At 41.5% G+C, this 26,065-nt stretch overlaps 1 protein-coding gene across 3 annotated transcripts in view; it reads right to left on the bottom strand.

The window, feature by feature from the left end:
• ACVR1 (activin A receptor type 1) overlaps window positions 1–26,065 on the bottom strand; it is a 147,433-nt gene that overhangs the window by 92,753 nt on the left and 28,615 nt on the right. Inside the window, exon 1 of one of the 3 annotated variants that reach the window (XM_032755660.2) lies at window positions 13,280–13,315. The exons of the other annotated variants lie outside the window; for them this stretch is intronic. The gene's annotated coding sequence lies outside the window, so the exon portion shown is untranslated. Of the gene's footprint in view, window positions 1–13,279; window positions 13,316–26,065 lie in introns of those variants that run through there. 3 annotated transcript variants of the gene reach the window in all.

Genomic DNA, 26,065 nt, shown 5'->3' with positions numbered 1-26,065 from the left:
GGAAGGAAGGAAAAGAAAGAAAGAACAAGAAAGAAAGAAAAGAAAGAAAAAGAAAGAAAGAAAGAAAACAAAAAGCATTAATAATTTCAAGCTCATAAACTTGGTTAAGAAAAAGAAACTTCTCTATCACTAAATGGCTAAATTTCTACCCTAGGCTTAAATTCAAAGCAGTAGCAGAAAGTACCAAATACCTTCCTGCAAGTATTTATGTCATTACCAACCTAAGAAAAATTTTCACCAGATCACACTTCCTATTTATGATTGAACAAGAATAAACTGAAAAAAAGACAATCAATATTATTTTTTATTATTTGGTTCTATTTATTGTTTGCCCACCAGCATATAGGCATTTCTAAAGCTAGTCTAGAAACTGCTTGCCCATTGTGCAGAGAGAACAAGGTAACAAGCAAAAAAACAAAAGAAAACAAAATCCAATGCAGTTAGGGGAAAAAAGAAAAGAAAAATGAACAATGTTTTATGTGGCCTCATTTTCTCATTGATTTTGTGTGTGTATATACTACATACCCATAATTATGTCAGAGAAGCCATGAATTGTATAAGTGTTTGCCAGTCTTGTAATGAGTTAATCTGAAAAATTAACCTGCACACTTCTTGAAGAGAAAAATAGCCTCTTATTTATCTTTGATTGTATAATAATTAGGGTAGTATCCCTTCCATACTAACTAGTCAACAAATACTTGTTGGCCTATGAACAGTGAGTTAATTTAAAATAAGATTAAAGTCAAGAATTCAGGCAACTCTCGGTCTACCGCTGACTTGGTGGTCTTGAGCACTAGTGTCTTTCAGCTCAGCTCTATCATCTCTATGGGACTGAGCAGGGAGTCATTCAGGTCGATGGAGATAACACTGAACTGATGAGCTAGACATGCCCCCTGCACCACTGCTGTGTGACACTCAGAAGTCAGTAACCCTTCTCACTCACGCTTCTCTGTTATCCTTTTATCCTAACTATAAAGAGAGAGCAGTGGCCCAAGTCACTAAGTTTCCTTCTCACTCAAAGATTCTGCTTAGATATTTCTTTCATGATTGTTACCAGGATTCCTCAAGAATTATGCTAACAGCAAGGGGTATTCTTTAATTAAAGATGCCTTTTTTGGGCCAGGCATAGTGGTTCACACCTGTAATCCCAGCACTTTGAGAAGCTGAGGTAGGCGGATTGCTTGAGCCCAGGAATTTTCTGGGCAACATGGCAAAACCTCATCTCTGCAAAAAAATACAAAAGGCCAGGTGCAGGGTCTCACGCCTGTATTCCCAGCATTTTGGGAGGCCCAGGCAGGCGGATCACCTGAGGTCAGGAGTTCAAGACCAGCCTGGCCAACATGGTGAAACCCTGTCTCTACAAAAATACAAAAAAAAGTAGCCAGGCATGATGGTGGATGCCTGTAATCCCAGCTACTCAGGAGACTGAGGCAAGAGAATCGATTGAACTTGGGAGGCGGAGCTTGCAGTGAGCCGAGATCACGCCACTGCACTCCAGCCTGGGCAACAGAGCAAGACTCCGTCTCAAAAAAAAAAAAAAAATTAGGTGGGCATAGCAGTGGGTCCCTGTAGTCCCAGCTACTTGGGAAGCTGAGGCAGGAGGCTTGCTTGAGCCTGGGAGGCAGAGGCTGCTGAGATTATGTCACCGCACTCCAGCCTGGGTAACAGAGCAATAGCAAAACTGTTTCCAAAAAAAAAAGACAGCTTTCCAATCTACCTCTGTACTGAGATGGCACCCAACCCACTAATTAAAGAAAAAATGTAAAAATAACATAACACTTTTTATTTAATTTAGCAGTTTCATTCTTAACTCAGAGATTAGTTTGTTTTTTTGTTTGTTTGTTTGTTTGTTTGTTTGTTTTTTGAGACAGTCCCACTCTGTCGCCCAGGCTAGAGTGCAGTGGCACAATCTTGGCTCACTCCAACCTCTGCCTCCCGGGCTCAAGAGATTTTTATGCCTCAGCCTCCTGAGTAGCTGGGATTACAGGCACCCGCCACCATGCCCAGATAATTTTTGTATTTTTAGTAGAGATGGGGTTTCACCATGTTGGCCAGGCTGGTCTCGAACTCCTGACCTCAAGTGATCCACCTGCCTCGGCCTCCCAAAGTGCTGGGATTACAGGTGTGAGCCACTGTGTCTGACTGAGGTTTGCTTTTAATTTAATTTGCTCACCAATCAGTTGCTCTCCAACTGAAGGATAACTGAGTAAGAAAATGTACAAACAGAAGTAGAGTAACAGTGGGTCTACCAAGAACAGTCTCTCAAGGGAGCAAAAGAATACATCCAGGTTCCCAAGACTAAAAGCATCCTGTCCATGTCACCCACCAGCCCAGATCTACTAATCTTTCTTTATGTCCTATCTTCTGCAATGGAACCACTGAAGAATCTTGTAGACAAGGCCAGAAACCAAGTTTGCCTTACAAACCCCATTGCTGCCTACATCCCAGCCCAGGACCTCTCCCCCGAGCAGCGCCCCAACTGACTCCTTCATGGTCTCCTCTACATCCCTGCCATCAGTGTAGTAAATCATTCACTGAGTAACACTCACTAGTGCCTCTCCTCTGCTTAAAGTCATCAATGGCCCTCCTAGCTGGTGTAGATTTCCTGATTTTCATCATCTGGCCCCAGACATCTCCAACATCATGGAGTTATCATCTCATAGGTACCCTCACCCTAATTGTATCTTACAGCTCCCTGAGGACACTATGACCTTGTTCACCTTCTGCCTTTGCACTTGTCTGCCTGAAATGTCTTTTTTCATCTGGCAAACTCCTATGCTTCAGGATCAGCCCCAGCATCACCTCCCAAAGCCCCCATGTCTACATCCTGTCTGAAATATTAACACATGCCCCCTCATCTGTTGTTCCCAAACTTAACTATTGTGGCCCTTAAAAGTGCATTTCAATTTTTAAATTTTACTATTTCCCTGGTGAGTCTGTGGACTCCTCAAGGTAAGTAGTATTTTTCACCTCTGAAACATCAAGGATAGTCATATAAATAATAGGCCAAGAGGCTGGGCGCAGTGGCTCACGCCTGTAATCCCAACACTCTGGGAGGCCAAAGCAGGTGGATCACCTGAAGTCAGGAGTTCAAGACCAGCCTGGCCAACATGGTGAAACCCCATCTGTACTAAAAATACAAAAATTAGCCAGGTGTGGTAGCAAGCTCCTGTAATCCCAGCTACTTGGGAGGCTGAGGCAGGAGAATTGCTTGAACCCAGGAGGCGGAGGTTGCAGTGAGCCGAGATCATGCCATTGCACTCCAGCCTAGGTGACAAGAGCAAACTCCGTCTCAAAATAAAATAAAATAAAAGGCCCTTAATAAATGTTGATAATAAATGGTGTACCCTGATAATGGATTCAAAGCAGAAAAGATACCATCCAAGAGAAATATGAACAATTTAAAAAATGAAAAAGAAATAATTATGCTAATGGAAAAAAAGGAGGTAGACCTACTGGAACCCATTTTCAGTGCTGTCATGGCTTTTAACTCAAAGTAAAAAACAAAACAAACTTCCCCAAACCCTGAGTTATAGACACAGAGAACTACCAATGTTTCTGATTTCATACAAAAAGACAATGTGTAAACTAAGTGTATATACTCAACCACAGCTTCCTTGTGACTTACATTTGAAAACAAAGTATTACCTACTCTAACATTTTAGGACATAATCTTTTTTCTAAATTTTATATACACACACAGAGAGAAAACAAATCTTGAGAACAATACTTATATACCATGCTAACAATGTAATATTACTGGAAACTAAATTGTTATCAATAAAATGTAAGAAGAGAGATGCTTTGTTTCACCAAAAAAAAAAAAATGTAATTTTTTCCCAGAGAATTATTCCCAAGATGGTCACTTGGACTCATACCCCCATACAATTCCCATGGCTAAGCTCTCACTGGCTGGCCTGCTTCCAGATGTTGTCAGTCAAGGTGACTGAGGGAGCTAAAGTAGGAAAAAGAAGTGTTCTTCCTCTCACCATGACAATATTACATTTGCTACATTTTTTGTCTTAGAAACAGGGTCTCACTCTGTTGCTCAAGTTGGAGTGGAGTGGCAGAAACATAACTCACTGTAGCCTTGAATTCCTGGTCTCAAACAATTCTCCCACTTTAGCGTCCCAAAGCACTAGGATTACAGGAATGAGACACCACACCTGGCCTTTACCTTCTTAAAGGTTTTTCCCCACCCCACTACCCATTTTCTCAGCCCCAGCCTGTTTATATCACACTGGGAAGAAAAGACAAATAACACACATTCCTATATAATGTTATTCAATTTACTTTAATAAGCACGAAAAGGTAACAGAAAGGAGGCAATGGCCAAAGACAAATGTTAAAGAAAAGAGTAGGAAGATCCAAGGAATAATAAATGGCTGTTATTAGCATTTGCTGGCTGGGATCACTTTTACACATGAAATCGCTTAATGAGTGAGTCATTTGAACTCATGACTGCACTGAATCATTTCATGTGTTCAAGCAAACCTGCAATGAAAATAACCCAGAAGTCTTGAGATGCCAGTGACTCTCCACTCAAAATAATGAGGGTGGCAGATCTACCCTAGAAAAATCGAAAAACATAAATAGGTGCTTAGAAAACAATTTTAAATACTATTGTTTTCATAAAACAAGTGGGCAGAGTAAAGTGAGATTTTTTAGTTTACCAAAATTGGGACTGGGTTAAAATTTCAAAAGTTGAGAATTCACTGTTCTGGAGGAATTCTGTGAGAGTCAACACTGGTGTCTACTCTGTGCCCACTGCAGGGTTGGGCCAGGAACTGGTTTCTACCCTCACTCAGTTCAGAGGATGATCACGAAAGCCCAATCCTCGGCTTCTACTCCAATAATGTTAGCTTTAAAATTAGTCTTACATGCTAATAGTTTCTCTGTCAGGGTGGTGAAAATGTTCTACCATTAGACAGTGGTGTCAGTTGAGTACATCATAAAAGGGTGAATGTTTTTGGTATATGAACTAACTCAATAAAACTGTTATTTTAAAAATCGGTTTGAAAGGTCTTTTTTGTACGACTTAGACCTCGAGTACATGCTGGGCTGTGCCTCTTCACCACCTGGACATAGCTTGTCTCCCAGTTAATTTTTGTGAAAAGAGCAAAAGCTCTGGAATCACACAGCTTGAGGAATGAACCTAGGCATGTTACTTCCCAGGCACTGGTATCTTAAGCACATTACTCTCTGCCTGTGTCCCAACTATAAAACAGGCAGACACCACCCCCCAATCAGATGAGAACTACTACTGGAAACTGCAAATCACCGCCAACTTCAGACTAACATTAGTAAATGGCAGATAATTAAAATGAAACAGCTCTACCAAAGGACACATGAGGTATCAGAAGAAAATAACAGGAAAGACAAAAATGAGAAAGGATGATGGCAAGCCAAGAGTCAGGACTGAACCCAGCCTACCTGGAATCCTCTTTGGGATTCCAGTGATGCTTTGGAGTAGGAGTGATATGGGGTGGGAAGATGGGGATGGGTCTGCTCCCAGAATTATGTGCTATTATCAAGACGACCTTGTCTATGATACATAAATCTCTGGACTCTTTAATGCAAGACCTTTTATATGAGTAACCACAAAACAGAGACATTTTCTATACTTTACTCTCCTCAAGTGTCACTCAGCATTCAGTCCACTAATGGAATTTTAGCCTCTTGATTTGGGTTACTATTAATTAGAACATATAGCTTTGCATCAGGATTCATTTTTTAATAGATTAATTCTACAACATAAAACATGCCTGAATTTGACTGTGTTAGGAGTCTTTTCTTCACAAGCCTCAAGATTCCACACCTGTGATTAATTTACATAAGCACAGGTTGAACCATCAGCTTTCTGATCATTTGTGATACTGCAACTCTTAAGAAGCAACTTACCCGACAATTAATACGAACAATCTATATTTATCATCACTAACCCAAATTCCCAGAATTTGGGCCAGAATTTCTAATGTGAAATTAATTCTTCATAGACATTTTAACACCATTCTCATTTCAAATGTGCTCTATTTATCCAAGCAACAATGAAAGGAATATGTGTGTATAAACACACACATATATCAGCCTTTGGTCACACATTTCTACCTTTCAAAAGCAATTCAAGAAGAGCTAGAGACTAGCAAATTGTCAGCCCTATCCTTCCTCAGGTAGAGGTGATACTACAGCCAGCTGAATTCTCTCAGTAAAAGTTCCTCCAGAGACCAATAAGTTAACAAACTCGTCTCCATACTGCACAGGTTGGCTTCCTGTATCTTTGCATCCCTGATGTCCAGCATATACTTGAGCTCTGTGGACTGAAGAGGAAGGGCAGACAAGCATTACCCAAAACCCCAGGGTTAAAGGACTAAATGAGCCCAGTTGTTCTCACCCTTGGCTGTACATTAAAAGTGCCTGAAGAGTGCTCTCTGGTGGAAATGGAGGATGGCCATTGTCCCAACTCTCCAGGTGACTCAAATGAGCAGCTGGGAGTTGAGTATCACTGAGACAGACATGGTAAGAAACAGTTAATACTTTCAGGATTGCTTCAATATGACAGGACATGAAAGTACAACACACATATAAAAAGGAAATAAAACGTTAGCAATTGTCTCTGTTTACCATTCACACTGTCAACAATTACGAGAAAAATTCAACTGAGTTTCGGGTCACTAAACCTTAGTCCATTTCATAAACATTTGTCTACCTGATTTTGTTTTTTTACTTTCAAATCCAAGAGGGAAATGATAATCTTCTGTAAGTTTTAGAATGGCTTATTTTCTAAAACTGTCAGGAAGGAAAAGGCTAGCTCCTGTTAGTTTTAATTTTGAATGCATTAAGTATTGGTGGAGGTAACTCTTAGATAACAGCTTTTTTAAAAATCCATTTTAGTTGTTTCATGCGCAGCACTTTTGTTGGTTCTGCCAGCACTGCTGTGCACTCAGGCTTAAGACAACACATACTAGCATGAATTCAACTGAGTCTCTTAGAACTTCTAACCAAATTTAGACTGGTTTAACACAACCATGAGGTATCCTTCCAGTTTTTTAATAATACTTTGGACATACAAAGGGCAGGTCACATACATGTCTAGAAGCTATTCTCTTTTAAGTATAATTTTGGATTAAATTTAAAATCGCCTGTTGCCCAGGCTGGAGTGCAGTGGCATGACCTCGGCTCACTGCAACCTCTGCCTCCTGAGTTCAAGCGATTCTCCTGCCTCAGCCTCCTGAGTAGCTGGGATTACAGGCGCATGCCACCATGCCCGGCTAATTTTTTGTATTTTTAGTAGAGACGGGGTTTCACTGTGTTAGCGAGGATGGTCTCGATCCCCTGACCTTAGGTGATCTGCCTGCCTCGGCCTCCCAAAATGCTAGGATTATAGGCGTGAGCCACCATGCCCAGCCTGGTAATTTTTTTTTTAAGAGGCAAATAAATGTGAATGCTCCGCAGAAGTAGGGGCATTCCAGGGTTGAAAAAAGCTTCCATATGTGAATATGCTCTTTCTCTAGAGGTAGATGCGTAGGTCCCAACTGTGGGGTTTATTGTATTAATACATCAAACAGCAAGAATAGAGAGCTATATATATCACACACACATGGGCCATTTATACTGCCATTTCTCAAATACAGTATGAATTCATGCAGATGTATATCAAATAAATAAATGTATTCATATATACATATATAAAAACATATAGTATATGACTATATATATTCAATCCATGCTATGGTCTAAATGTTTGTATCCTCTCAAATTCATATGTTGTAACCTTATCACCAATGGGATGACATTAGGAAGTGAGGCTTTTGGAGGTGATTAAATCATGATAGCAGGGCCTCATGGGATGAGCGCCCCTGTGGATTTAGTCCCCTTAAAAGAGAGACCCCAGATAGCTACCTTATCCCTTCCACCATGTGAAGACAGAGCAAGAAAATGCCAACTATGACCTAAGAAGCCCTTGCCAGACACTGAATCTGCCAGTGCTTTGATCTTGGGCTTCCCAGCCTCCAGAACTGTGTGAAATAAACGTCGGGTCTTTATAAGCTACATAGCCTCTGGAATTTTGTCATAGTAGCCCAAATGGACTAAAACAATCCATATGGACTAAAAATGCAACTAAAACCTTTAGTGAGGGTCCTGATGTTTCCTTTTTAGGAAACTGCCAGCGCTCCACATCCCACCACATCCCATGTGTCCTCAACCACTATGCCCCCTTCCTCCCCTACACTGTGGTTAAAACCCAGAACTGAGCCAGTTAGAACTGTGGTCCTGCCACGCGCTACCTTTAAGGCCTCAGGAGCTAACTTAATGTGCCTCATTCCCTTCATCTGAAAAATTTCGATTAAAAATTATACCTGCCTCACAGAATTATCCTAAGAATTAAATGAGTTAATATATGTAAAGCACTCACAACAGAACATGATATAAGCACCATTAAAGGGTAAGTTATTAATATTATTGATGCTCTTATAACCATAATGCTGACTTTTGTGATACTCATTTCTTTCCTTTTCTTAACACTTTTTCTTTTTCTTAATAATATATTTTACTAACTAAAACATACAGTTCTTTGACTTGCCTTTGAGTTCCATTTTTTTTCACTCTGAAAGACACAATGGAACACATGGGAGAGTATTGTGCTGAATCAGCTCCAACGTATGTCAAAATTTCTTTACCTCAATAATGAATAATAAATTACTTAGCAATACTCACAATGGACTGCAGCGTAGCTCTGCCCCACAGCAGGGCTGAAAACCAGTGGTTAAAAACAAGGATCTGTTAACCAGTAGGGTTTATTGACAGAACAAAGGGAAACCTTCACATTGATAACCAGTATGCAGATTACATCCTCCAAGCATCCTCTAGTGAACAGAAAGCAAGTCACCGCCAAACAACCAGCCAACAACCCTTTAATTTAATATACTCTACTGTTCTTCATCAATATGGACGCAGACAAGCATCTATCAGGAATACCATGGAGCCTTTCAACTACTATGAAATGTAAAAATGAAAACCAAAGTGTTATACCTGGAATTCACCCAAATCTTTTAAACATATAAAATTAACAGTGACGACCTGACATTTAGAAAAAGACAAGCTGGCACAGTAATGCATGCATGACATGTCAAAGGCCATTCAATATCTAACATTCATCATGGGGAGTCATATTTCCACAGAGCAGGCTCCCTACTTTGCCGTGTAAATTAAAACTGTGTCAGAAGAGGCAAATACTTTTTTTGGAAATGCCTAACATAAAGGCTTTATCTGTAAGAACAAGGTTTGCCCATGACCTTACTTTGCCATCTTTAGTGATGAGAGAAGAAGCCAGGCTTGAGATACTGTGGCCACTGGCCACTTGGTGTGGCCTGAGAGTGAGAGGTCCGCAGCCAAGAACCTTGAGACAGCTCACAATCCACATGGGGTTTCCAAAAAGGAAACACAGGTTGTACCTAAAAGCATTCCTTATTGCTCCTCCCTACACATTTTATCCACCACCTTATATCTGCACACAAAGTCCTCCATTTCAGGAAGGAAACCTGGACAAGCGTCACTCCTAGCTGAGCTCTTCGCCAGGTACTTTTCTCTAGATTCATCTCCTCCAGGGTGCTTGGATACCCACCCTTGTTCTCCCCTCCCATGGCTTTGCCAACCAGGAAATCATCACCACCTTCTGACAACAGAGGACTTTGTCTTCTTTAGCACTGAGTCCCCAGTCCCTACCGGGGTGCCTGACACAGTGAGCACACTCAAGGGGGTGTGCTGCAAGATAAATGAATGTCTCTCCTCCTCTATGAAGCCTTCCAGGATGTACAAGGCTTCCAGAATTTAAAAGTAGTGTGTGCCCTTACCCCATAACACCAGCATTCTGAAGGGCCTAGATAAAGAACACTCCATCTCCTCTTCTAGATGTCTACTGTAATTAGGAGGAATAAATACCAGATGAATTGGTTCATATCCTGTGCTTCATTACATCTGCAACCATGAACAGAAGAACAGACTTTGCAGCCTTGAGTAAATGAGCTCCTTAAGATTTACGTTTCTTTCGCCTGTAAAATGAGGCTACAGATACCTACTTCCTAATATATATAAAGTTCGTAGCACAGGATGTGGCACAAAGATAAACACTCAAATATCTTTTCCCTTCCCCATGTATACTATGAATAAAAGTCAAAGTAATTTAAATTTTACACTCACGTGTAACAGAGGCAGACCTAGGTAATCAGCTCATCTCTCTTGAATTTACAGGGATGCTTTTCTAAACCACTCAAACAGCATGTCTTTCTTTCCCTTTGGAGATCAAAAGATTTACCTGACCATGAGACAGTAAGTTTCCAAAGTCAGGTCTGCACACAGCCTTACCCGGCCCACAGTCACAGAAGAGAGCTTCACTCAGAGAACGGGTTCAGGAAGTACATATAGAATGAAAGCTGACTAAAGCAAGCCTTTGCCATTTTCCATTATCTTCTAAAATGAGATGCTTTTTTTAAAAAAACTGTTTTAAATTTTTTAATTTAATTTCGAGCATGGAAATTTAAAGATATTTGAGGGAAAATAGAGCAGTACATCTGTGATAAGTGACTGTTCTGTCAAACTTTAAGGACTGTAACCCTTAGATACATTTTATACAAAATAACAATTTCTATTGTCACAAACTCAAAGGAACCCAGACAAACAGGCTTGGAAACTACCAGCCAACTTCATTCTGTGAGTAACCATTAAGTTTTAATCAGACGTGGTTCAATTTCTGGAACAGTGAGCATTAAGAGGGGCTCATCAAGGAAAATGGGCAAAAGTAGGAGGAGAAGGAGGAGGAGGAGGAGAGGAGGAGGTAGAGAACAAAAGAACTGCCCCCCAAGCCAGTCATTGAACGTGGACTCTTGACTCAAATTCTCTGCCCCTCTTTGCAGCTGTTGTCTCCTGCAGTTGGCACGAAGCGTTGCCAGTCTGGGACCGGCTTCCAGTGAGGACAGCATTGTTTTATTGGCTACTTAGGCAATGCACACACCATTAATGGAGTTTTTATCTCTCCATTTTCCTGTCAGTACAGAACCAGCCAGTCTGACTCTGTTATTATCATCAAGAAAGCTTTTTCCCCCCTCCCCACACACACTCTTTAATCCAAACAACATCTGGGAACTTCAGCCTCTATCATGTAAAAGCGAAACAGATTTAGAGGGAGAGCAGGAGAAAGTACAGTTCCAGCCACACTGAACAACAAATGAATTCCAACAGGAGAACTAACCTTGAGCCGCCCAATATCTCTGAAACGCTATTCGCTTCAAAAAGGCAAGGTACTTCCCGCTGCATTGCTTTAAACTTCCGATAGACCCTTGCTATCAAGAGGTGGGGAAAAAAAAACAACCCATGGTGACAAGTTGCTTATTGTACAAAGAAAAACAAAATATTGGTACTGTTTTCCTAGATGGGAAGTCCTGTTGTGAAATAAAAGTCAAGAATAATATTTAGGTGATTTTTTTAAAGAATGTCTTTTTTTTTCAAAAAGGAAAAAACAATAAAGACCCTTTAGCAGACATTACTAGTAAGTACTTCTCCAGTGTACAAACTATTAGGAAAAATGTGGCGCCATTAAACCCAGAAAATATGTCCTCCTGTAACAGACAGCTGTCTCCTCTGTAGTTTAAGTGTGCTTTCTGCTTAGCTCATGCTCCGTGAGTCATGGAATCAATACAGGAAGCACACAGAGCCAGCCACACTGCAGATTCCGAGGAGGGTCAAGCCACACAGCTCCTCTGTTCCTTTCCTCTGCTTGCTGCATGGCTCTTCCAAGTATGTATATCTGGGGAGAACGCACAACCCCATTTCTACTTCATGTTTAAACCTGCCTCATAAGGTCTCCAATCCTGGTCCTTTCAGCATTGTTTCTAGGTAAGTAGAACCTAAAAATTACAGCACTCCAACATGCAGGTGTCAAGTAATCCATCCTGCCCCTCAGCCCCACTCCTTTCTGAGTTTTCTGCAATGCACCAATAACTATACTTAGGTTAGAAGGGATTTACTTCCCCAGAAATGCTCATCACCCAGTAGAAGACACAATCAGAACTGAACATCTGAGTGTCAGCAAAGGTTAATGGTTTATTTTTAATTTATTTATTTTTGTTCCATTCAGCAAAACAGGGGAAAATCACTAACTGTCTGAGCCACAGGCTCCTGCTCACTGGAAGCTGTGCCCAGAGCCCCTTGCAGTCTGTTGTTAATGACAGTCTCAGTAACCTGATCCTCTCACAGTGGGAGACTTGAGTAAGCACTGGCCTCTCTCGGGTCTCGCCTTTCTATTGTCCCACCCTGCAGGGCCAGCTGTTTCTGACAGCCAAATTGCTGCATGCTAAGCAATGAATGCTGTCAGAGAAGGAATTTTCATTTCTATAATGCATAGGCCTCCATGGACAAATTATACAGCTTATGGTGCTGGCTGCAGGATGCTGCTCCAAGCTTGAAGCACTGCCAAAACGAAGCCTGTCCTCCCCTCTCCCCAGCCCCAGGCTGACAAGACAGTCACCCAAAATGAATCTGAGTGGCCCAGGGAGAAATGGAACACGTGTTTTCAGAGACAAACAAAACATATGTTGAGAATAGCTGTCCAGCGACACTCTTTGATGTAATGGCATACAGGGAAAGCTAACTGATCTAATGTCACACCATACAACTACCAGGCATGGCATCCACTATGACCTACTGTAATCTAATACCCTGCAGTGAACATCCCAAGGGCATCAGGAAAATCACTGGCTCCCTGCTTCTGGGGGATGCCAGACTTACCCAGAAACCACACAAGAACTTAGCACTTTTTGAGAACCAAGCAACACTGTATGAGGTCCCAAGAACAGTGCTCTTTTATGAGAATGAAAGTCCCCAATATGTGCTTCATGGAATCATCTGTAGAAACTCTGTCCTTCCTCAGTTCCTCCCCCTCTCCTTCTCAGCAACAACTCCTGAACTGGGTCTGGGATACACCCCCTCCTATTCTGCATGCTGAGGTGTGGCTGGAAACCAATCGTCACACTGCACTGGATTCTAGGGTGTGACGTGACCTGAGCCCACCCAATCAGAGTGACTCGGGATTTTACAGGAACTACTAGAAAAGAAAGTGTGATTTTCTCATTATACTTGAATGTAGGATATGCCATAGCCATTTTCCTACCACGAAACGAGAACCTGCTGAGAATGGAACTGACAAAAGAAGAGGTGGAGGGGAAATAATAGGGCTCTAGGGACACTGTTGAGCCCTGAGTCAACCCAGATCTAAAACCTGTTTTACCCTGGACTCCATAGAATGGCAGCCATTCCATGTTCATCTTATTAAGGCTCGTCTGAGTTGGAGTTTTCCATCACCTGCAAACGCAAACGAACACATAAATTATCACTCTACCATTAGAGCATCCAGGAATCAACATAAATACGCATATCATACATTGCTATGAAGGCAAGAAAAAAGTTTTCCTTTCTTGGTTATTTCTTGTGAGAACTTACTTTTTCACCTTTTCCTTCTAGTCCATATACCTTAATGTGAGCTAAAAGTGCAAAGTGTCACCTGATCTTGGCCATTTTTGCAAGGCAAATCTAGATATTTGACGTGAACTCAGAGAGATGAGGAAGCTAAATTCATGACCTGTTATAAATCTTAACCTGACATGGCACATGTGGAATAAAGAAAGTGGACTCTGGTTAGCGAGTGGTCCATCAGCTCCATGTCAGTGAAGCCAGCTCAGAGAAAGGCCAGGAAGCCAGCATGGGGGCAGGGAGCACCTGCTCTCCGGCTGGGTTCAGGTCAGCCAAAGCACAAGCACCTGCAGGCGGTGAGCTGCCAAGGCCATCACGCGCCACATCCTGCAGCCGTCCACTTTATCATTAACTACTGTCTGGCCAGCAAGGGCAGGGTCCACTTCAAGAACACTGGGAACTTTAAGGCAGGAGGCATATTCAGAACCATGGTGGGCTCACAGCCACTCACTACAGACTATAAATAGCCTCCTGGCTGTGATCCCGACAGCAACCACAATTCCTGTTCCCCTGGTGGTAACAGAACTTCAGGCCTTTTGCCCAAGAAATTCAGCACAACCCACCAGGTATGGCAAAAATGATGAAATGTACATACATGCTTACTCAATGCCCTGGCCACTCTCCTCTTGTCCATACTTGGCTTCTAATCCCCAAAGATCAAAAAGTGGGGATATTAAAGTTGAAAAAGATATAAATAAGATTTCAGTTTGATGCTGAGAAAAAAAAAAAAAAACTATAGAATACACAGGCTCAAAACTGACATAATAGGAAGGTAGGGAGGAAAATAAGACCCACTCACTCTCAACCCTTCTCCTCCGACAATCATAGGGATTTCAAATCCTTATAGTCATTATTTTATCTGAAGTTATAAGGGGATAGGATGAAGCAGGGGGGAAGACTTGCCCTGACTTCTAACTTGGGAGGAGCAAAAGGAAGCCCAAGAAGGCCACTAAGACTGCTTAGACATGTATTTTAACGACCGCATTTACCTAGCTGCTTCTCAAGGACAATAAAACAAACCAAAATTGTCAGGACTGACTTAAATTTACGGTTAAAGATCCACCCAGAGCTGGGTGCAGCAGCACACACTTGTAGAGCCAGCTATTAGGAAGGCTAAGGCAAAAGGATTGCTTGAGCCCAAGAGTTCAAGGTTGGAGGCTATAGTGTACCATGATCTTGCCTGTGAATAGCCACTGCATTCCAGCCTGGACAACATGGCAAGACCCCATCTCTTCATAAAAAAAGAAAATTGGCTGGGCACGGTGGCTAACACCTGTAATCCCAGCGCTTTGGGAGGCTGAGACGGGCAGATCATGAGGTCAGGAAATCGAGACCATCCTGGCTAACACAGTGAAACCCCATCTGTATGAAAAATATTTTTTAAAAATTAGCTGGGTGTTGTGGCAGGCACCTGTAGTACCAGCTACTTGGGAGGCTGAGGCATGAGAATGGCGTGAACCCGGGAGGCAGAGCTTGAAGTGAGCCCAGATCGCATCACTGCACTCCAGCCTGGGCAACACAGTGAGACGCCATCTCAAAAAAAAAAAAAAAAAATCAACAATTAATCCAATCCCCTGAACTCAAGGATCACTCTGCTACCTTAGGGGGAGTAATTCTAGGGAAACACCCCTTGTTACAATCACTGTCAAAAGAAAAAGTAGAACCCCCAACAGTCCAATACTGAAGAAGACCTTGGAAAAGGTCTTTATACCATATCATCTCCAGGACTGGCACAGTGCTGGCACAAGCTGATGTTCTAACATGTGGATGGATCTCTCTTCCAACCAACTTCCTGACCCTTAACAAAGGCCAAGCCAGAAATAAACTGCATAAAGTACAGAGTACAGAAAGTGTTCTGAACTGCAGCAAGTTCACTGCCTTTCCTTCCTATATTCATTCATGCACTCGACCAGGAGGTACTGAGCACCTACAATGAGCCAGGCACTGATTTAGGCACTGGAGGTATGACATCAAATGCAATCAGGTTCCTGCCCTCAGAGTTTACATTCAGGCAGAAAACTCCACATGGAAGTTCTTTCATGCATCCAGCCCTGTATCTCCCACTGTCAGACTCCAAATCTTAGATTTCCTCCATGCATGAACACACGACCCTGCATAAGGAACTCTTCAGCTCATGAACCAATGAACTCTGGCAAAGTCTTCAACATCCAGTTACAACATCAATATTTAAGGTTCAAAGATGATGCAATTTACTCAATTTCTAGCATTTTATGTTCCTGCTTCCCCCACCCCCTGAAAATTTCAGAAATAATCTGCTACACAGAGGAATTTAAGGAACGTAATTTTAATCTAAAATATTAACTCTGGGCAGGGGACTGTTCTAAGGTTCATCTACTATGATTTTTTTTCTTTCATCTGAAAACCAGCGAGGCAGTATACAGATTCTAGGTTTCCTAGTACAAAGAACAATGTATTTAATCACATCTCTATTATAAAAGCCATGTGATACAGAATAAACCTCTCAGACTTTAACAGTCACAAAATTATTCTTAAGAATACAAATTTAACACTAATAATTAAACCATACTCTAAATTCTATCCTCCCATTGAGTTTGGAGGTAAAGGCCTTGAACTTAGAGGAAGTATAGCTTTAAACAGCTAGCACGATAAATGCTTCAGATCAGTAAGAAAGTCAGTAAGTGTGCTTTTATTCATGTCATTTGTCTATCTTTCTGCAAACTAACCAAATAAATACCACAGAGCCAGATTGTAGTAACTGACATATTCAATACTGCATTACTCAACACACTAATGGTCCGTTTTCTAAATCCCACAAGTTAGACTTTTACTGTGGGTGACTTGGAAACATTCCATAATTATCACTAGTGCCTTGGTTTTCCCTAAAAAATGAGTAATAATAGCAGCCACAGTTTTTTGAACACTTCCAAGGTACCAGACACCACTGTGACGGAGATTTGCATCCATATTACCACACTTAATCCTCCCAACACACATAATGACATAATAGCAATTATCATCTCCACTACACAGGTGATAAAACGGAAGCTCAGAGAGGAAAAGTAACTTCCTTAATGTCACAAAGCTGGGATGTGACAGAATGAGATTTAAACCCACACTTGCCTGACACCATAGGCCATTCTTACCCATTATGTCACAGTCTCTCGATTCTTTTCCAGCCTTTCTTTTCTCCCATGATATCATGGGAAAGGATTAACATGTACCTTCTAGGCCAACCCTGCAATAGAATACTGGCACTGTAAATAATGGTTATGTTGCACAGACCTGAGCAGTTATATTAGGATTCATGGATATAATAAAACTCTAAATGAAGATAACCATTGAATATGAGCCTGAACATACCAAAGGCTGAAAATCAGTCACCTTCAAATGCTTAATACAAAAAACATGAGAGCACTACTTAAACTTTAATGGGGTTAGACTGCCAGCATCCATTCAAAGACGAAAAAGAAAAAAGGAGCTATTCGCAGATAATCTTGAAATTAAGCCAAATAAAGAAAAGAGAATAATTGGGAAAACAGCCTAAGACCCATGCTCACTGGTAAGCTTCAAAGAGCAGCTGTGCTTACAGGGCAGGCAAAGGAGGCCCTGTCATGCAGAAGACATTGTGAAACCATCATCTCCTTATGGAAAGCAAGGCTGGGGGCCGCCCTCGGCATGGCCCTCCAACTGTGCTGTGGGAGATCAAGCTCAAGTGCTCACAAGAGTGTCTTCCAGCTTTGTAAAACCCACTGGAAAGGATTCCAGTGAAGATCAAGACTGCCAAGAGCCCAGGTAAGACAAATTCCCAAGTAACAGTGACAGCTCTGCCCCCAAGCCTTCCAAGCTGTATCTGGCAGATCTCCAAACCCACCCTGTCCCCACTGGGTTTGCTCTTCCCTCCAGAGGCCTTTCTCGGCTTGGCTACTCCACCATCAGCTCTGCTGCCTACTCACTTAAGGTTCCAGGGAATCAAAAGTGGTTAGTTACTCCACACCAAAAGTAAAGTACCAGAAATTAACAAACAAACAAACAAAAAAAACTTGCGATGAGAAAAATCACCTGTGATATTTCAAAATAAAATTCTGATAATCACACCAGGATTTTTGCTTGACACTTTTCATTTTATTTTAAAAAAAAAAAAAGTTGATCATCTGATAGATGCTGTTTCTGAAGCACCACAGAGCTAGGCACCCTGCTAGGAATTGAGGGTTTCAGAGCAAAAGAAACCCTTTTGACCTCAAGGGCTGCTGTGGTCTGAATGTTGGTGTCCCCGCAAGAATTCATACATTGGAACCTAATACCCAATGAGATAGTATTAAGAGGGGGGGAGCCTTTGGTGGGTGTTTAAGTCATTAGGGAGATTCATGCTCTTATAAAAAAGAGAGCTCCCTGGGCCCCCCCTTCCACCATGTGAGAACACAGCAAGAAGGTGCCATCTTTGAAGCAGAGTGAGCCATCACCAGACACCAAATCCTGCCCACACCTTGATCCTGGAACTTCCAGAACTGCAAGCAATAAGTGTCTATTGTTTATAAATTACCCAGACTAAGGGATTTAGTTACAGCAGCACAAATGGACTAAGACAAGGACTTACGGTTTAGTGAAAGATATGAGAATTATCCAAAAATAGTAAGATAGAGATGATGGGGTCCCAATAAGTTGTGTAGGTATGCCAGTCATGTGAAGAGGTCACAGAAATAAGTTATGACTGCTGACTGAGGTAGTGTAGTGGGTTGAACAGTAGCCTGCCAATCAATTTGTCTGCGTTCTAACCTTGGAACCTGTGAGTGTGACCTTATTTGGGAAAAGGGTCTTCGCAAATGTAAATAACTTAAGGATCTTGAGATGAGATCATCCTGGATTCTGTAGGTGGTACTTAACTCCAATGACAAGCTTCTTTATGAGAGACGCATGGAGAGGCACAGAGAGAAGGTCATGTGAAGATGAAGGTACACATTGGAGTCATGCTGCCACAAACCAGGAAACACCTGGAGATATCAGAAGCTGAAAGGAGCCAGGAAAAAGTCTCCCCTAAAGCCATCAGTTAGAGCATAACTCTACTGGCACCCTGATTTCAGACCTCGGGCCTCCACAACTTTGGGAGATACATTGCTGTTGTTTGTGGTAATTTCTTATGGCAGCCCTAGGAAGCTAATACAGATGGTGAGGGGAATGCTGCTGGGAAGGCTCTGGAAGGGAGGGCAAGGACCCCACAGGCAGGAGGTAGAGTCAGAGCAAGCAAAGACAAGCCGGTCATGGAGACAACAATGAGAAAACGCATGCTGCTGCATCCATGATGAAAGAGGAGGAGAAAAACTTGAAATGTGACTTTGGGTTAAATAGCCATCTGAATGTCAGTCTAGGCCCTATTAGTTGTATTAGCCAATGGGGAGTCACCAAAGATGTTTGAGCAAAGAAATACAATGTACAATGTGCTGTGTTAGAAAAACTAATCTAGCATTAAAAAGGAGAATGAACTAGCAGGAAATATATAGCAGATCTTCCCTTTACGAAGAAAGATCCTCGAAAAACAAAACCAAGTATCCCTGCCCTAATCCCCAGAACCTGTGAATGTTATCTTATGTGACAAAGGGACTTTGCAGATGTGATTAAATTAAGAGTTTTGAGATGAGGCGATTATCCTGGATTATCCGGGTAGGCCCTAAATATAATCACAAATGTCCTTTTAAGAAAGAGACAAGGAGATTTAACTTCAGAGAGGAGAAGGCAGTGTGACGATGGAAACAGAGATGGAAAGAATGTGCTTTGAAGATGGAGGAAGAGCCACAAGCCAAAGGAAGTGGATTCTCCCCTGAGAGCCTCCAAAACTGGAAGAAAGTAAATTTGTGCTGTTTCAAGATACTAAATTTGTCATGATTTGTTACAGCAGCAGTGGCAAACTAAGTTTAATGTTTTCCCTTCTGAAATTCAAATAAACCTTGCTTCTCCTGAATTCTTCATGAAATGACTCCTCTTTGCTTTTCCCCTTGGCCCACTCAAGCTCATCCCATTTAATTCTGCCAAAGCTCACATTCAACATCCCATCTCCCTGTTTTAACACTTCCTAACTCAGTTGCTTCAGACCTTTGCGACCTTCAAAACTAAACATTATAACCTACATATGCCATATGAATGAATCAGAGAGAATCTACTAATTTACTCACACCACCACCTTGTTCCAGAAACAATTTAAGAATAAACTGACCTCCTCTGGATTGATGAAACTGTTTCTACATCTTCATCTGCAATGATACTTACAGGGATAAATACAGATGCAAAAATTTATTGAGCTGTATACTTTAGATTTGTACACTTCACTGTATGGATTCTACACTTCAATAAAAACATAAAAGAAAAAAAGAAAAGAATAAGCTAATTCTGCCTCCTGGCCTCTTGAGGGCAGGAGAGTAGGTATAAAGTCTCCAGAGGAGAAGAGAAAACACAACATATGCTATTCTGGGAAACTGAGGTTTATTATAAAAAGAGGCTGGATAGGTAAAGATTAAAGGAACATGTGTGTATGGTCCCCAGAATCGATATGTATGTATATAAGCCCTCAGAAAGGAAACCAGAAGAAATAAGCTAAAACAGAAAAAGCCAAAGAAATGAACCAGAACATCAACAGTTTAGAATGAGGTTGCACAGGAGAGTATCTTTCAAAAATTTTTAATACCTATTTTACATTTGAACTTATTATACACATGCATATAAAACTGAAACACAAATTTAATGAAACAATTATTACCCTTGCAATTCACAAGCTTTATTCAAAACTTCAATTTCCTTTTATTTCTAGTCTTGGGTGTGACTCCCTAAACTGATCCAGTAATGGACTGAGATCTAAAGTTCACAAAAAAACACTAGGACATGCCTATCAGAGATTGACCTGAGCAGGAAGATGTTGATAACATCAAAAAAAGCTAATCGCTTTTAATTTTATGGCTAAGGGAGAAAAAAATTAGACATTTTACTCTACAACAGAGAGTCCATTTCAAAAGTCTTAAAATACAACATCAGAAACGATGTTTTTAAGGAATGTTTTAAATTTTCTCATTATATTTTCTATTTGACCACTGTTAAGTCCCAACCCAACTGGGTGTCAGATGTGAGACTCAGTTTGATATTGAATGTTCCGTTCAAAAAACCTACCTGCTATGAGATATGCAAAGGTAAGCAAGACATGGTTCTTACCTTCGAAGAGTTTATAATCTACCAAGAAAGAAAAACACTGAAAAATGACCACAGAAGAATTACAAACAGTAACATTATGGGAATACAGAAGACAGAAAAACTGATTTTAGCCAGAGGATGAGACATGACAAAGACTGCATGGAGAAAGAGATGGAGTTTGAACTGGGGAGGGGGTGGGGAGTGGAGACAGAGAGCAGCCGACAGAGAGACTCAGAAAGACAGAGAAGTCTGGTGAATAGTAGGATGTGGCCATTTAAAAATATACCCCCACCACCCCATTCTATAAAATACCAGAGCAGCATTCTTAAAACTGTCATGGTTTTCAAAAACAAGGAGAGTTTGAGAAATTATCACAGCCAAGAGGAACCCTAGGGGACATAACAACTCAATGTAATGTAACCTGGGTGAGATCCTGTAACTGAAAAAGGACACTGGGGAAAACTAAGGAAATCTGAATAAAGTATAGCTTTGATTATTTAAAAATGGCCCCCAAATTCTTTGGCTCTCTTCTCATCAAGAGGTGGGATCTATATCTCCTTCTCTTTAACGGGGCTCTGTGACAGCTTGACCAACAGAATATGGTGGAAGTGACACTGTAACAGCTTCCAGAACCAGACCTTAAGAAACTGGAAGCTTCCACTTCCTGTCTTTTGAGACACTTGCTCTTGGAACCCAGCCGCCATGCTCTGAGGAAGCTCAAAATAGCCCATGCAGAGAGACCACATGTAGGTGTTTCAGCTGACAGCCCCAGCTGAGCTCCCAGCCAACAGCCAGCATCAACCGCCAGACATGCGAGTGAATGAGCCTTTGGATGATTCCAGCCCCCAACCTTCAAGAATTCCCAGCTGAGGCCCCAGACATTGTGGAACAGAGACAAGCTGTCCTTGCTGTGCATGTTCCAAATCCCTGACTCACTAAACTGTGAGCACAATAAAATGGTTGTCGTTTTATGCCATCAAGTTTGGGGTAGTTTATTATGCAGAAAGAGATTGACTGGACCAGCAGGCAGTCTAGTTGGGCTACTGTCAGGAGCAAAAGAGGACATGGAAAAGAGTTTGAAAGAAGACGCACCTCGTATCTTAAAAGTCAACCTAAGCAGTTTAATATTTCTTGTATCTATAATGGTGAGCAGTTGATGGTTGAAAGTCAAGGGAATTACATGATTGGATTAGAAAGATGATATTAGCAGCAATGAACATGAGGGATTTCCAGCAAGCTCAAAGAAACATCTGACAAAGCTACAACAAAAAGGAGTGTTGCTGTCATAACTACACCCATTTTACAAATGAAGCAGTTTAGAGGGAAAGATAATCTAGAATAATCTGTCATCTAATCTAGTAGCAAATCCCACTGGCTCTATCTTCAAAGTATATCCTGATTCCAACCAATCTCTTCTCATACTTTCAAGTCTGGTCCAAGAAATCACTACCTCTCACCTAGACCAGTACTTATACAACTAAATTACTATCTGTAATGGACCAATACTTTTCTAAAACTCCTTGTTCAATGGGTTGAATCCACTGATCACAGGTACTGATGGCAATGTCAAATTACCATAACAGTCTCTAAACACTATCTTAATTTCTGTACCTATCACATTATCAAAAGAAACAAATAGTTCTTTGGACAAGCACTATGTACTATTGTTTCAAACTCTCTATCAATACCAATCTTCAAAATTTGGGGGGGAAAAACTGGAATTTCTGAAATTATAAATTATTTTTAAAATATTTCCAATACTGTTCATTCACTATTATAAACATCTTTTTAAATTGTTTAATAAAAAATGTGAAGTATAGTAGTATATATCAAAACTATAGCTTACAGAAAATATCCAAACACTAGGAAATGCCTACAAACATCATTGTATAGTATTTGAATAACCTAGCAAGTTTAGCAGTACTACACAGACTCACGCATCGAAACTGCCAATTTAAGAACTTACTTTGGCCGGGAGCGGTGGCTCACGCTTGTAATCCCAGCACTTTGGGAGGCCGAGGCGGGCGGATCACGAGGTCAGGAGACAGAGACCACGGTGAAACCCCGTCTCTACTAAAAATACAAAAAAAAAAATTAGCCGGGCGTGGTGGCGGGCGCCTGTAGTCCCAGCTACTGGGAGAGGCTGAGGAGGGAGAATGGCGTGAACCCGGGAGGCGGAGCTTGCAGTGAGCCGAGATTGCGCCACTGCACTCCAGCCTGGGCGACAGAGCGAGACTCCATCTCAAAAAAAACAAAAAAAAAAACAAAAAAAGAACTCACTTTGCTTCCAAACCTCATTATCTTTTGGCACACTACACATAGGCTTTTATTAAAAATATTCTACACATAGATTTATTAATATTTACTTTATTTGCAATAATGACTCATTGTTAGCAGGAGACAGGGGCCAGGAACATACACGGATAACCTGGCAACAGCCAACAAGCAGGTGTAACTAGTTAAATTGTGGCCACTTTCCTGCTCCTCTCTCCATTCCTGGAATAGTCAACCTTAACCTTCTACCCAGGTGTCAGTGTTTCCTGTTCTGGCTTTCAACTTGAAATCAGTAGATTCTTTAAAGCCAGTAACATTTCTATGTTGACTGTGGCTAGTAGCTAGCTTACTGGACAATGCAAGCATAGAGAATCTTAAAAGATGCAGACTGAAAAAGAGAGGAAAAGCAACCTCAGAAAATTCCAAAACTTGAGGAAAAGAGGTCAGCAAAGAATGAAGTCAGAAATGAACAAGTAATCACTAGACGCTTCAGAAAAATTAAAATGAGAAGGCTGGGTGCGGTGGCTCATGCCTGTAATCCCAGCACTTTAGGAGGCCGAGGTGGGCAGATCACTTGAGGTCTGGAGTTTGAGACTAGCCTGGTCAACATGGCAAAACCCTGCCTCTCTTAAAAATACAAAACTTAGCTAGGTATGGTGGTGCACACCTGTAGTCCCAACTACTCAGGAGGCTGAGGCAGGAGAATCATTTGAACCTGGTAGGCGGAGGTTGCAGTGAGCTGAGATCGTGCCACTGTACTCCAGCCTCGGCGACAGAAAAGACTCAGTCTCAAAAAAAAAAAAAAAAAAAAAGAGGGAAAAATGCCAAAAGACTACATAGACTCAGACCAAGTCCCAGGCAAGACTTGAGAATGTATTTTAAACACTTAGAAAGTAGTAATCCCTGCGAACCCTAATAGTAAGAACAAATCATACAAGATTAACCCAGTTTCCTTTTCTCATTAAGATTCCTAAGCTGGCAGTTCAAGGGAACATACATATCTAGACTTGACAACATCTCTTATGAAATATTTGTGATCAAGATAAATAAAAAGTTAAAAGATAAAGAAAAAGAAAAAGTTTACGTGGACGGGGCAGTGGCTCACACCTGTAATCTCAGCACTTTGGGAGGCTGAGGCAGGTGGATCACTTGAGGTCAAGGGTTCGAGACCAGCCTGGCCAACATGGTGAAACCCCATCTCTACTAAAAATAAAAAAGTCGGCTGGGTGTGGTGGTGCACATCTGTAATCCCAACTACGCAAGAGGCTGAAACACAAGAATTGCTTGAACCTGGGAGGCAGAGGTTGTAGTGAGTCGAGATCGTGCCACTGCACTCTAGTCTGGGCAACAGAGTGAGACTATGTGTCTCCAAAAAAAAAAAAAAAAAGAAAAGTTAGCTTAGCAGATCTGTTAACAGATCCATCTTAACAGATTAGATAGATCTGTTAAGTTACTACATTCAAAGGGTGCTATTTCAGAAAAACCCATATCTTCCCTAAAATGATAGAAATGGAATCCAATGCAAACTGCTATGGGCAGGACCTAGCAAACTGAAAGTTAACTTAAGGTAAATTTAAGATCCCATATGCAGTAAAGGGAATAAAAGACAAGGGTATAAGCAGACAAGGAGAGGTTGAGGAAGACAGGATCTAGCAGTACCATCTATGGAAAAAAACTGAGATTTCTGTTGGTGATCAACTCTTCAAGTAAAACCAAGTGGCCACCTGAAATATAGCAGTTTGGGCTGCATAATACAAGCATGGAAGTCAAAAAATCCAAGGAGAGAAAACCCAGTCAGGAATATTGCAATCAGCTCTAGAAACCAATTTTTAAAGACTCAATCAAACAGAAGTATGAGAAGTATGAGCAACAAGGCGGGCAGGATAGTGATGACCAGTGGAAGCTATGGAGGCATTCTTAGAAAAAAGATATTGGGGTGAATACGACAGCTCTAATCACATAAAAATACTATTATACTCTATCTTCTGTATAGCTGAAAAGAACTGCGATCAAAGGATAAACAGAAGCTACATTTATTATAGGCCAAAAAGCCCTCTGGCAGTCAGATTAGTCCAAAGGCAGAGTGGGCTCCTAGTAGATATTGCATCCCCTAACTTTGTACAATTTCAGTGAAGGCTAAGAATTCACTCAGAGGGTATAATGCAGAGCAACTGCAGGCAATGGAGAGATGGGCCAAATAACTCTTCCCAATCGTGTGACCCTATCACTAAAAAGAGGCCTCCTGAGAGGGAGACAGAGAAAGATACACACACACACACACACACACACACACACACACACACACACACACACACACACACACACACACACACACACACACACACACACACACACACACCCCAGTCCTGGCATTTGGTAGGCACTTCTGAAACATTTAATGAATGGGAGCAATGTAAGATTATTATGTTCTGAAGAAGACTACAGGCTGAAGAGGCAACAGCATTGAATGTGGATTCATTTTTTAAAATGCTTCCTCAGGAAGGGGCTTATGAGAGGTATAGGTGTCAAAACACTTTTTTTTTTAAAGGACAGAATACTTAAGCCTATTTCTAAACTCAAGAGAAAAGGCCAATAAAGAGGACAAATTAGAGAGAATTGGAGACAAAGGACAGAGTTGAAAAAAATAAAGAATAGGCCAGGTGCAGTGGCTCACACCTGTAATCCTAGCACTTTGGGAGGCCAAGGCGGGTGGATCGCTTCAGCTCAGAAATTCCAGACCAGCCTGGGCAACATGGCAAAACCCCATGTCTATAAAAAATACAAAAATTAGCTGGGCATGGTGGTGCATGGCTGTGGTCCCAGCTATAGGGAGGCTGACATGGGAGAACTGCTTGAACTAGGGAGGTGGAGACTGCAGTGAACAGAAGTCATGCCACTGTACTACAGCCTGGATGACAGAGCAAGAGCCTGTCTCAAAAGAAAAAAAAAGGCCGGGTGCGGTGGCTCACGCTTGTAATCTCAGCACTTTGGGAGGCCGAGGCGGGCAGATCACGAGGTCAGGAGATCGAGACCACGGTGAAACCCCGTCTCTACTAAAAACACAAAAAAATTAGCCGGGCGTGGTGGCGGGCGCCTGTAGTCCCAGCTACTCGGAGAG

The sequence above is a fragment of the Hylobates moloch genome, unplaced genomic scaffold (genome assembly GCF_009828535.3).
Source record: "Hylobates moloch isolate HMO894 unplaced genomic scaffold, HMol_V3 SCAFFOLD_1, whole genome shotgun sequence".
NCBI classification, from domain to species: Eukaryota; Metazoa; Chordata; class Mammalia; order Primates; family Hylobatidae; genus Hylobates; species Hylobates moloch.
Note: the sequence above shows the minus strand (reverse complement) of the source record. Positions and strands in the feature narration are given on the sequence as shown.